The sequence below is a fragment of the Scylla paramamosain genome, chromosome 21, assembly GCF_035594125.1.
Source record: "Scylla paramamosain isolate STU-SP2022 chromosome 21, ASM3559412v1, whole genome shotgun sequence".
In the NCBI taxonomy this organism is placed as follows: Eukaryota; Metazoa; Arthropoda; class Malacostraca; order Decapoda; family Portunidae; genus Scylla; species Scylla paramamosain.
Window position 1 is genome coordinate 62,501 of NC_087171.1, and position 12,500 is coordinate 75,000.

At 41.6% G+C, this 12,500-nt stretch overlaps 1 long non-coding RNA gene across 2 annotated transcripts in view; it reads left to right on the plus strand.

Annotated features, from left to right (window-relative positions):
• The window catches only part of LOC135110828 (uncharacterized), a 77,477-nt gene that overhangs the window by 33,705 nt on the left and 31,272 nt on the right, over positions 1 to 12,500 (plus strand). For both annotated transcript variants that reach the window (XR_010273435.1, XR_010273434.1), the window contains exon 2: positions 159 to 229. This is a non-coding gene — a long non-coding RNA (uncharacterized LOC135110828). The remainder of the gene's footprint in view (positions 1 to 158; positions 230 to 12,500) is intronic.

Consider the following 12,500-nt stretch of genomic DNA (forward strand, 5'->3'; position numbering starts at 1 on the left):
TAATATTTTTATCATCATCATCATCAGAATAACGATCTTTTTTTTTTTTTTTTTTTTTTTTTTTTGCGAGATTTTCGTAGTAATTGCTTGTTATGTTCCTGCAAGGGATTGTAAACATTCCTAATACTAGTAATACTCACTCTTTTCTATCATTTCAGAGGGCGTGGGGGCGGGGCGGCCACAGTGCGCCCCTTCATTGTGTTTAGACAGGAGGAGAGCGGCATGGCAGGTAAGCCTCTCCGGTGCCTCTTACTGGCAATACATTTTTTATCACATGGAAATCAAAGTAAAGGCAGAATCAAGTGATATATAGACGGCAAAATGTCACAAAACGCCGATGGGAAGTGAGGGACGTAATATTTCTCTTTGTAGCAAGACAGTGTCATTGGGAAGTGTTATCGTTTGTATAGTAGACACGTCGATCTGTACCTCAAGCCTCATCTCACGTCATGGAGTGTGTGTGTCCGTCTGCGTGAGTAAAGGTGGACGTGGTGATTGCGCCTCAAGCTTCACCACTTGTCATGTACTCTGCCTGCCTCTTGATGCACCTGTGTAAAGGTTGTTGTGTCGTTGTTTAGTTTGTGATGTAATACATCCTGCCTCTTTATTCACCTATGTAAAGGTTGTTGTATCGACCAATGACTTAACTTTATTGTTTGTGATGTATTCTACCTGTCTCTTTATTCACCCATGTAAAGGTTGTTGTATCGACCAATGACTTTACTTTATTGTTTGTGATGTATTCTACCTGTCTCTTTATTCACCTGTGTAAAGGTTGTTGTATCGACCAATGACTTTACTTTATTGTTTGTGATGTATTCTACCTGTCTCTTTATTCACCTGTGTAAAGGTTGTTGTATCGACCAATGACTTTACTTTATTGTTTGTGATGTATTCTACCTGTCTCTTTATTCACCTGTGTAAAGGTTGTTGTGCCGTTGTATTGTTTGTGATGTATTCTACCTGTCTCTTTATTCACCTGTGTAAAGGTTGTTGTGTCGTTGTATTGTTTGTGATGTATTCTACCTGTCTCTTTATTCACCTGTGTAAAGATTGTTGTATCGACCAATGACTTAACTTTATTGTTTGTGATGTATTCTACCTGTCTCTTTATTCACCTGTGTAAAGGTTGTTGTATCGACCAATGACTTAACTTTATTGTTTGCCATGTATTCTACCTGTCTCTTTATTCACCTGTGTAAAGGTTGACGGGTTGATCTATGTACACCTCATAGTTCACCCCTCATGTGCTCTTTTTGTCTACATGATTCACTGCAGTAAATAAGATAATAAAATATGGGAAGCTGTAAGAAGCCATCAGGCCTAGACGTGACGGTCTGTGTTCAAAACATACTTATTTCCACCTATCATCACCATCCATACCTTTGTCTAGTTGCCATTACGGAGAAAAAGATAGTTATGCAGTTAATTTGTAGTTAGTAAGATTGCGTGTTATCTTGGTCCTGCCGGGGCTTCTGTCATCAGCGAAGAGTTAGTAAGTTGCGTGCACTTCTTAGTTCTGGTGAAGAAAAGACGCGACATATGAAGTAAAAAGTTTCATACTGTCATTACCGAGGAGTTAGTAAGGCTGTGAACATATCTTTGTCCTGGTAAGGCTTGAAGGAAACGCGACAAGTGAAGTAAAGAATGTCGTACTTATGACCAAGGAGTCATTAAAGCTGCATGGACGTCTTGGTTAAGAAGAAGGCGTAATGGAAACACGCGACAAAAGGAGACTGTTTATTGACATGAAGTGGAGGCGGGCGGCACACACCTGCGGGCGGCACACACCTGCGTGCGTAACACACCCGCGGGCGACCTCCAGTCCTCGCCACCAATCGTCTGGCCGCCTCTAAAACAAAGCTCACCATCGGGCCGAGGCGTTTCGAAATACAAGTTTCTTAAGAGACGAGCCTATCGGGAAATACACATACGTAAATACTTTTTCCTCAGTATTTTTTTTGTCCGTAAGCCTAAGATTACATAAAGTGTATAAAAATACACACACACACACACACACACACACACACACACACACACACACACACACGGTGCAGGGACTCCATAATCTTATAAATAATACAAATCTTATCTCATTATTAATGATCATTTTTCATGAGTTTCCTTCTGTCTGTGTGTCTGTATGTCTCTTTTGTCTGTCTTTTTCTTCCTTTGTGTTACTAACTCACTACCTCAGATTATTTTCTCCAATTTCTGATAAACGATTTTAAAAATTTTCCTTTCCGTCTTTTGCAAACTTAACTGTAAATGTTGAAAAGAAATGTCGCTATGGAAATAACGAGTCACTTATCACACACACACACACACACACACACACACACACACACACACACACACACACACACACACACACACACACACACACACCTCCGTTTCTAGATAACAGTGGAGGCGGAAACATGTATCCGACACGTGCCACAGGTGTTGTATTGTTATTACCCTTTGTAAGTCACGCCAAGTCACCTTCTCACGTCTTCACTTCCTCCCCAGCCATGCAACACGCAACACACCCTTCGTTCCCCTCCCACACCAACACTGGCCTCCGCACTAAGAAACACTCATCATCCAGCGCCAAGGTGTTTTTTTTTTTTTTACATTGAGACATTTTCAGAGTAATATTTCTTTTTTTTTTTTGTCATGTCTTCCTCTCTTTTGCTTTATTACTTTTCCTAGCAATGATTTTTTTTGTTCTTAAGAAAGACTTAATTTTCCAGCTACATTGGTTTTTCTCCCTCATCTTATTTTTTTTTTTTTTGTAAGCATCATGTTTTCACTTCACTATAAAGTTTTTTTTTTTGTTACTTTAAATTATCTCTATTATTTTTGTCATTTTTTGTGTAATGTGGTGTAAAATTTCTTTTTTTTCTGGAGTTTTCCTAATTTTTTTGCTTCTTTTTCGCGAGTGAGGTATTTTTTTCATCACAACTTTTTTATTTTTTTTTCTGAAGTAATGCCTTTCTACATAACACTTTTTTTCTTCCATTCCTAAACTATGTTTTCCAAACATGTTTTAATGTTTTTTTTTTTTATTTCCTTCTATAAGCAACTTTTTTTTTTTCGCTCTCGCAAGAAGACGCTACCAGATTGTAAAAGTAACACATTGTTTTTATCTTCCTTTCCTGAAATCCCAGAGTAATAAAAGTTGTCCTGTGCAAGTCACGCCACACACACTCAGCTCCTTAGGATAACACTCTTACACTCTCCCAGTAGCACTTTGCGATCACACATTATTTCACCGTTATTTTACTCCTTGCCTCTTACTTAATATATATCGTCTTTCTCTTATACATCTTCTACAAGTCAACATATTTACTTTTATGTTTATTACACTTCACTTTGATTTTTCACTTAAATTAATCTGATGAAATATTCCCGAGTGTATTTATCTGTCCATCACATTTACAGTTAGAAAGACTTCATGTTACTTAACGTGTCTTGCTTAACATGTCTTGCTTATTTTCCGTGTATTTTTCTGTGCAAACATTACTGTCCTAGGTTTATCTGTTTGTCTTTCACGTTTACTGTTAAAAAGTCGTCATATTAATTAGCGTACCTTGATTACCTTCCGTTTATTTTTCAGTAAATATTACTCGTTGTTTCATGTATACTGTCCATTACATTTAGTGGCAGTAAGTCAGTACATTAATTGTCTGTCAGTCACATTTGTTCTCTGCTCGTCTATGTTGTTTTACCCGTCACCACATTAATGGATTGAGCGCCGTCGGGTCACACAGTATTCAACATTTAATAAAACACAAATTATGCCAGTTTGGCACAGTATTGCCCTCCACCTCAAGACAACACACTTGCTCATTAATCCCAGTCCTGGCAACACTGCAAAACCACACACTCCAATAGGACCTGGCCTGCAACACAAACTCACACTTTTAACAATGGCTTTACTGTAACACTGCAACTTTATGGCTTTTTACACTTAAGGAATTACTTGGCATTGCAACACTATGCCTTTTCATGAAACACACTCCAACACTGTCTGCAACACACGATCGTAATAGCGATCTTACTTTTGCAACACAAAAAAATTACACTTTTAACAAATTCATATATAACTTACAATTTTGGGAGTATTTCAGCACTAGTCTCCTTCCTGAAAACACACAACATTGCCTGCAACACACATTCTTAACATTGATCTCACTTCTGCAACATTCTAAATATAACACTTTTCTCTCAACAAATCCATGCACAGCTTACAATTTTGGCAACCCTCCAACAAAACTCTCCGACACTTCTTACAACACACTCTCTTAACATTCATTTATTCTTTGCAACACAACAAATTTACATTTTTTTTCTTAAGCCCATACATTAATTACGTACAATTTTGGCAAGTTTCCAACAACAAACCTTCGCCTGACAAAACACTACAACTCTCCTAGCAACACAATCTTTCTTACCATTGATCTTATCTTTATCTTAATATCCCCGACGATAAGTCACACACACACACACACACACACACACACACACACACACACACACACACAAAGAGCTCAATCCTCTCCTAGCAAGACGTGCCGAGGCTGGGCACGCAGTCTAAGTCTCTGTATGGCCGCGTCGCCTCTGTATTATAACTCAGTTCAAGGTGGGCTTCAATCTTACGTTAGAAATTATTCCCGTCCATTATAAAGTGAGACGAGACCCAGCTATGCACGAGCCGTCAATAACGCGACCTTCACTTCCCTTACTTCCCTCCTTCCTTCCTTCCCTTGCGCTGTGGTCTGCCTCACATATCACCTCTCATTCCCTCACATCACCTATCTTTCTCTCTCTCTCTCTCTCTCTCTCTCTCTCTCTCTCTCTCTCTCTCTCTCTCTCTCTCTCTCTCTCTCTCTCTCTCTCTCTCTCTCATATTTACCTGACTAACTCTCTTAACTTAATGAATTGATAGTGTATTGTGTTTTCGTCATACTAGAATTCATTAGTCTTCATTTTGTGTTGTCTTGATAAAGAGAATGTACTAAGTAAAGGTTAATCTGTCACGCTCTTTTGTATTTGTGTGCTTTGTTTAGTTTTCATAATGATACAAGGTAAGCTTTATATATTTTGATCAGAAATGCTTATCAATCTGCAGTCAGTCTAATCCAATGATTAGTGATCAAGTTGTCAGTCTGATTTAATGTAATCGTGGAGGTGACAAACACCCCACCCAATGTTTGCGTCAATCAAGCTGTGAATTTGTGACTAATCTGATCTAATTTTGCAGGTGAAATTCTCAGTCTGTGTCGATCTACAGTCAATGTAATCAGATGGTGCCAGAATGTCACTACATGCATTGCCCTTCAAAACACACCCTTATCTTTCCTTCTCTTTCCCCCTATTAACTAGAATTTATGTATAGTTCTCTTTATATATTTATTTTGAAACTGGTAATTTCCACTATAATGTCCTTTCTATCTTCTGCATGGTTGTTGTCATTATAGTGTCACGCTGTCTTCTGAGTGACCAAGAGAACTTATTTCAAAGCACTTCCACTACTTACAAGAGCCTCTAGTTGAAGCTACAAGGGTTTTTAAGGCTATTTTTACGCTTTTAGTGACAGATTGACATGGTACCTACATTAATAACAGGAAAAACAGTCATGAGAAGCCGGCTAAGCATCTCTGTGGCCTTTTAATCGTGGTAAGTGAGCGAAGACTTTCTGAGTACGAGGCCAAGTTGACTCTTTTCACGCCGAAGACGATCGTGAGTGTCCTTAGTCGCCAGAGTGAGACCAGAGACCCAGCGCTCGATGTTCCCTATTCGTTTTGTCTCTGCTTCCGACACACTAATTACATTCATCACCACAATAGTTCGTTCCTTTCCGCAGCAGATTAAAGCCGCGAGGATAAACAGTGCTGGTTCGGGTCTCTCTCTCTCTCTCTCTCTCTCTCTCTCTCTCTCTCTCTCTCTCTCTCTCTCTCTCTCTCTCTCTCTCTCATATGTCATACCGTATAGTTCTGGCCTTATTATTTATGTATGGGCCTACTCCTTACGCTAATGAACAGTGTGTGTGTGGTTCAGTTTGACGTGGCTTGGCTTAGGTAGGGTTGGGGTACATTAAGTTCTCTCAGGTTAGGTTAGGTTAGGTTAGGTTAGGTTAGGTTAGGTTTCGTTTGGGTTAGGTTTGGTTAGGTTAGGTCAAGTTGAGTGAGACTAGGTTAGATTAGGCTAGATTTTTTTTTTTTTTTTTTTTTCTTTAGTTTAGTTTGGTTAGGGTAGGTTAGATTAGGTTAGGTCAGGTCCAAGAATCACTCGAAAACAACAGTGTCTCGTGAAAACCTGTGTACACATTATCACACTTTATAAAAATAGATAAGTAGATCATAAGACGCGGAGCATCACGCGATGGGAGCCACGTACGAGGGAGGGAGTCAGCATGGCGACGTGGCGGGAGTCTTAAGCAGGGTTATATCTATACAGTTAGCAAATTCGGCGAAGCGTTATCTATGTAATACCAACACGGGATGATTAATAGTACAGGGAGGGAGGGGGGGGGGGCGTAATGGCAGGGAAGCCGTGAGGGAACAGAGGCGCATATGCAAGGAACACTAAGTCAGGGATCTTCACTACTTATAACACGCTGTTGTGGAAGATGTTGTTTTTGTTATTATTATAATATGTTTGTGCGAAAACCAGAATCCTTCTTTAGCAGGCACCGTCTTGCCCCTGATAGAGCAGGAGACCCGGACGTCAACAAATATAGTAATAATAATGATAATGATAATAATAATAATAATAATAATAATAATAATAATAATAATAATAATAATAATAGGTAAATTAAATGTAACAGTAAAGGGAATACAAGAAACGATATCAAGGAAAATAGTCAAGTTAAATGAGATAAAAAAAAAATAAGTGTATAGAACAGTATATATATATTAGAGGTAACAGAAAGAGAGACTGTAGCATATATTTGCGGCTTCCCTGGTTTGCATGACGAGTTTCTTCCCAGGTGAACACAGACTGCGGCGTGACAGCAGGTAAACATAATCTATCTCCTCTCTGCCTGGGATTCGAACCCGTGATCTCTTGGAACCGAGTGATAGGTGTGAACTGAACACGCTGTTCCTTTTACCATCAAACTGGAGTTTTTCAAACACAGCAAATATACAAATGTTACTGTAAAACTATATTTTTCTTCAAATGTCTTCCCGCACACAATGTTTTCAGCTTTGCATGATGCCGTAAAACAGTAACTGCCTTTCCCTTCTGTTTTTCTTCTCTCTGCTACCCTTTCACCTTCCCTCGAACATTTCCGTCCCTTCCCAATCAGTTCCCCCAAATACTTGATGGCTTCAGTCTGGCCAAATGCCTCCACACACAACCAGACCTCACCAACCGCCAGTATTCATTCTAGTGCATAAGACCATATAGGAAACTGCACGAAGCCTGCCTGTAGACTTATCAGTGACTGTCTCTGTATAAAACATGTTTGTCTATATCCATCTCGCATTCCTACCCATAAATCTCTCTAACCAACAGCTCTCGCACTCACACTAACCACTGTACACTTTTGGCGCCTTGTTCAGAGGACTCACAACCTTGCCCGGTGCATAATCTTTGTTCAGGGGACTCAACCTTGTCCGGTGCTTAATCTTTGTTCAGAGGACTCTCAACCTTGTCCGGTGCTTAATCTTTGTTCAGAGGACTCACAACCTTGTCCGGTGCTTAATCTTTGTTCAGAGGACTCACAACCTTGCCCGGTGCGTACGTAATCTTTGTTCAGAGGACTCACAACCTTGCCCGGTGCGTAATCTTTGTTCAGAGGACTCACAACCTTGCCCGGTGCGTAATCTTTGCTCAGAGGACTCACAACCTTGCCTAGTGAATAATCTTTTAATGTAGTGTATCAATACCTGTACATGCCTTGACACAGACCCTCTACCAAGTACAGGCGTGGTCAAAAGTGTAGCATTTTGCACTCATCTCCATTGTGTTTAACTTTTTTCTCAATTTGAAGTCTGATCTGCTGACAGTCTCCTTACGGAACAGAGAACAGACAGTGTCGGCGGGTCAGTGGACTTAAAGACAGAGAAAAATATCAAAATGTTCGATGCAGTGAAAGCGAATACAGAATGTTACTCGACTTTTGTCCATGCTTGTACTCGTATTGCGTTTTGTTCCGAGGCCTCACAACTCTGCTTCCCTCTTTCCGCCGCACTCAATAACTGTTCCGCGTGCGTGCGTCAGCTGTGATGTGTTGCAGTTTTTCATCACCATATTTCACGAGTTCCGCGCCCCTTCAGAACTTATGAAGCAATAATTCAGGCCTGTGTGAATTCTGACACACGGGATACCAAATTTATTGTCGGAAACAACATGAGCTTGTAGCAACGCATCACCGCCACCCTCTTCCTCCTCCTCCTCCTCCTCGTCCTCCTTCAGCTGCCTCTCTTCGCTCCTTCATTGGATGACAGCGTGAGCAGGGAAGCCCGCCGCCACGCTATAGGCCAGACTGGCCGAGGCTCCTCCCTGACAGGCGTGCAGTGCCGCCAACGGCTGGGAAAGACAAAGCCCAGGCTCTGATTGGCAGCGAGGCGGGTGCGGGGCGAGTGTGGGAAAGGCGCCCCCCGCCACTCCCGCCAACATCATGGCGGGTGATGGCTGTTCAAGTCAAGGTTTACTGCTTCACGTATGTAGTTCCTGCTTACTACTGACGCACGTGGCCACAGTGAACACTGAACACCGCCGCTAAAGGAAGAAGGCCATGAGCATCCTGCGTGAAGACAGCCTGGGACAAAAGGGAATTAACGGGGATGTAGAGGAGGGGGCGGAAAAAGCGACAGAAAAGGGAGAGTCGGCCGGGAGATGATCGAGGCACCAGAAGGAAAGGTTACCCTATAGAGAACTATCTACCCCCACTTAAGCTCAGCCTCCAAATTGCCCCTTCCTCTCTCTCTCTCTCTCTCTCTCTCTCTCTCTCTCTCTCTCTCTCTCTCTCTCTCTCTCTCTCTCTCTCTCTCTCTCTCTCTCTCTCTCTTTCTCTTTGTGCTACCCTTTAATACCCCATGTCAAAGGGACCAATAAAGCTTCTCCAGAGAGTTAGGTTAGGTTTGAGAACGTTGACACAGACTTACATCTGAGCATCACTAAGGACCAGCTATGAACCTTGTGTTGGTGGTGGAGTGGCGAGCTTCTCTTAAATTTTAATTGTTATAAAGTCACAAAGCATGTAAAGTAATTTGAGTTGCATCGCCATAACTCTTTTTTCACTATTCATAATTTTTTTTGCAATTGAGGTTCATGAATGTTTGCCAGGGGGTAGAAATATGCTAAGAAATGTTACGCATCATATCCTGCGACTTAGACCTTGGCTGGGACGCCTTGAGTGTGTGTGCTGCCTTATCTCTGCTGGGAACCTTGAGTGTGCGAGTATATTCAGTCTTACCTCAGGCTGACGTCAAATTAATGAAAGGAGAGGGACGCGCGTGAGAATGGAGGCAGGAATGTCTCGTGCTGAAGTGTCCACCGTGAACACAACTTGCATGTATTGTGGTTGTAATTCATGTTGTTTGACCCGCGCGTTCAATACGACCATAGGGGATTAGGACACGTGCTGCGTCTTGTAAGATGTAGTACTTATGAATGTCCGATATGGTACGTAAGAATGTGCGTACTGTGTGTTGTTATGCTTCATGGAGACGATCAATAATCTTATAACCTTCGCCTTAACTATGCTACGTCTCTTACTTTGGAAAGTGCAGATTATTACAAGCAAGTGTCTGAGGGTCAATAGATCTGCTGCTGCTTGTTCTTCCTTTCTGTTCACGTGCACATCGGTTGCAAAAGAATTCCTGGATTAATACGATGATTTAAGTTGATGTGCTCTGTCTTGTATAGCTGTTAGCATTATTATCATCGTCATTGTCATTTTCTTGTTCTTGTCATTGTTATTGTTGTTGTTGCTGTTGTTGTTGTTGTCGTCGTCGTCGTCATTGTAGTTGTTCTTCTTCTTATCATCATCATCATCATCATCATCATCATCATCATCATCATCATCATTCTTATTCTTATTCTTCTTATTATTATCTTTATTATTATTATATTATTTTTCCCGGTGAATCCACTCCTGTACCGTGGCGACACACACACACACACACACACACACACACACACACACACACATGCACACACACACACACACACACACACACACACACACACACACACACACACACACACACACACACACACACACACACACACACACACACACATGCACTAATTCACCGTAATATTGTGAGGGTAAGCGCGGCCATTGTACGCGGGAGTGCAAGGAGCAAAGTGCAGAGGTGACGTTAATACCAGTCACATTACCTTCCAGCGCGCAGCCTTGTGGTAATCCTCCTCCTTGCGCCATTTGTATCTCATCGCCAGTTCGCGGAGTACAGACGCAATGCACGCACAAGAAAACACCGCGGCAGAACAAACAGTACAGATTCTCTAGCCTTTGTTGCGCTGTTTGTGTTGAATTGCACTATATTGAACTAACACATGTAGGATAGTGAAGGAAAAGGCTACTTCCGCCACGCCGATCCTTCCAATTAGGACAGGATAATGCTCTGCCTGTCTGCCTCCCTGTCTTTCTTACTGCCTGTCTTTCTCCTCCTGCTGCAGTGACTGGCTGACGGGCAGTGCAGGCTGGCAGGCCACGCGGCTCCGAGGCAGGATAAATGGCCTGCATAGGAGCCGTTCATCTGATGCAATATCTGTGATAAACTCGTGTATACGCAGGAGATTTGTTCTTACACATATTTCGTTGAAAATGATGAGCAATGCAGCGCTCGTTCTTTTCTGTTATGTATTCTGTCGACACCTTGATATTTTATGGCAGTAGTTTCTATTCTGGCGGTGATGTATGTTTTGGGATTAGTATGTAAATATTTTGTGGATAATGATGAGGAACCAGAAAAAATGCACAACCTGTTACTTTATCGTCTTGTTACTTGACCTTCCTTGGAACAGCGTGCTCACAAGTGTTACTTCATCCCCTTTAGGACAACCTGCAGTGCATTATGAAAGATGGGGTCGCGTCAGGTGTCGGGGAGGGAACAGTGAACAGGCGCTTAAGTGCATTTATCTTCTTTTCTTCTTATTATTTTTAGTTCTTAGTAAACACTCGGAATGACATGGAAGACCAGCCACCTTAGTTTCTAAGTTGCCCTCTTTGAATCTATATAATCCAAATCTAGCTTGGGTAACACGATTTAAAATAAACTAAATTAAACTGATGTGTCATACCAAACTAACCTAAGTTATCTAATCTAGGTTAAGATAACTAAGCTAAAACAATGTAATCTAAACTAAGCTAAAACAATATAATCTAACCTAGCTCATCTTAACACAATCCAGCCTGAATATAAGCTAGGTGGCTAAATTTTATGTCACTGTACACCAGACTCTCTCCTCAAAGACATCTCGTACACACCTCCAGGCGTCTCCTCACTGGTTCACGAGAAAATCTCCTTCACTGCTTTTCGCTGCTTCATTCACAAGTGACTTATTTTCTCATAGATTTTAGCATATTCAGTTTAAACCATTTAACATCTTTGCCATCTCTTCAAGTTCAAGCAAATGATAGGTTAGGTCATTGTAGGTTATATTGAAATGGTATGTCCACATCTTTTGTAAATGAGAACATAAGAGCAAAATAAAATCAGGGAAGTTGCGAGAAGCCATCAGGCCTACACATGGCAGTCCCTGTATGAAACACATCTGCCTATTTCCATTTATCATCTCCATCCATAAATTTGTCTGATCTTTTAAAGCTCCCTAATGATTCAGCACTAACAATCTGATTACGGAGTCCATTCCATTCATCTACCACTCTAGATGAATATGTGATCTGGAGACACACCAATGACATCTAAAGGAGTGACACAGCATTTCAGACTTTCTACCGCTTGTAGTTTGACACTTTCCACAGTTAAATCATGAAGGGTTACTGAAATGAAGTAACAAGTGCCTGTCATTACCAGTCAAAGAGTTAATTATGATCGACCACGTAGACGACGTCGAATCCAACAGCTTGGAGAAAGTTATGCTGAATTGCTTGTAATATTTTGTGGTCCTTAATTCCTGTTGACATTCCAGGGAGGGGGCAGGACAGCACACCGCGTGAGTGGCGAGGGACTGTTGCCCCACGTTCCGTCCATTCCTATTCACGTTGCCCCATCCCTGTCGTATTACATGAGTGTTGGTCTCCATGTCTCTGGTGAAGATGTACCCGGGGAAGAGAAGGAAGAGGGAGAGGTTACTGATTACTTCCAACTGACTGTCTTAAGCCTCTCTCTCACCGCCGCAATGTTGCATATCTAGCTGTCTTCTACCGCTATTTTCATGCTAACTGCTCTTCTGATCTTGCTAACTGAATGCTTCCCCTCCTTCCGCGGCCTCGCGGCACAAGACTTTCTTCTTTCTCTCACCCCTATTCTGTCCGCCTCTCTAACGCAAGAGTTAACCAGTATTCTCAA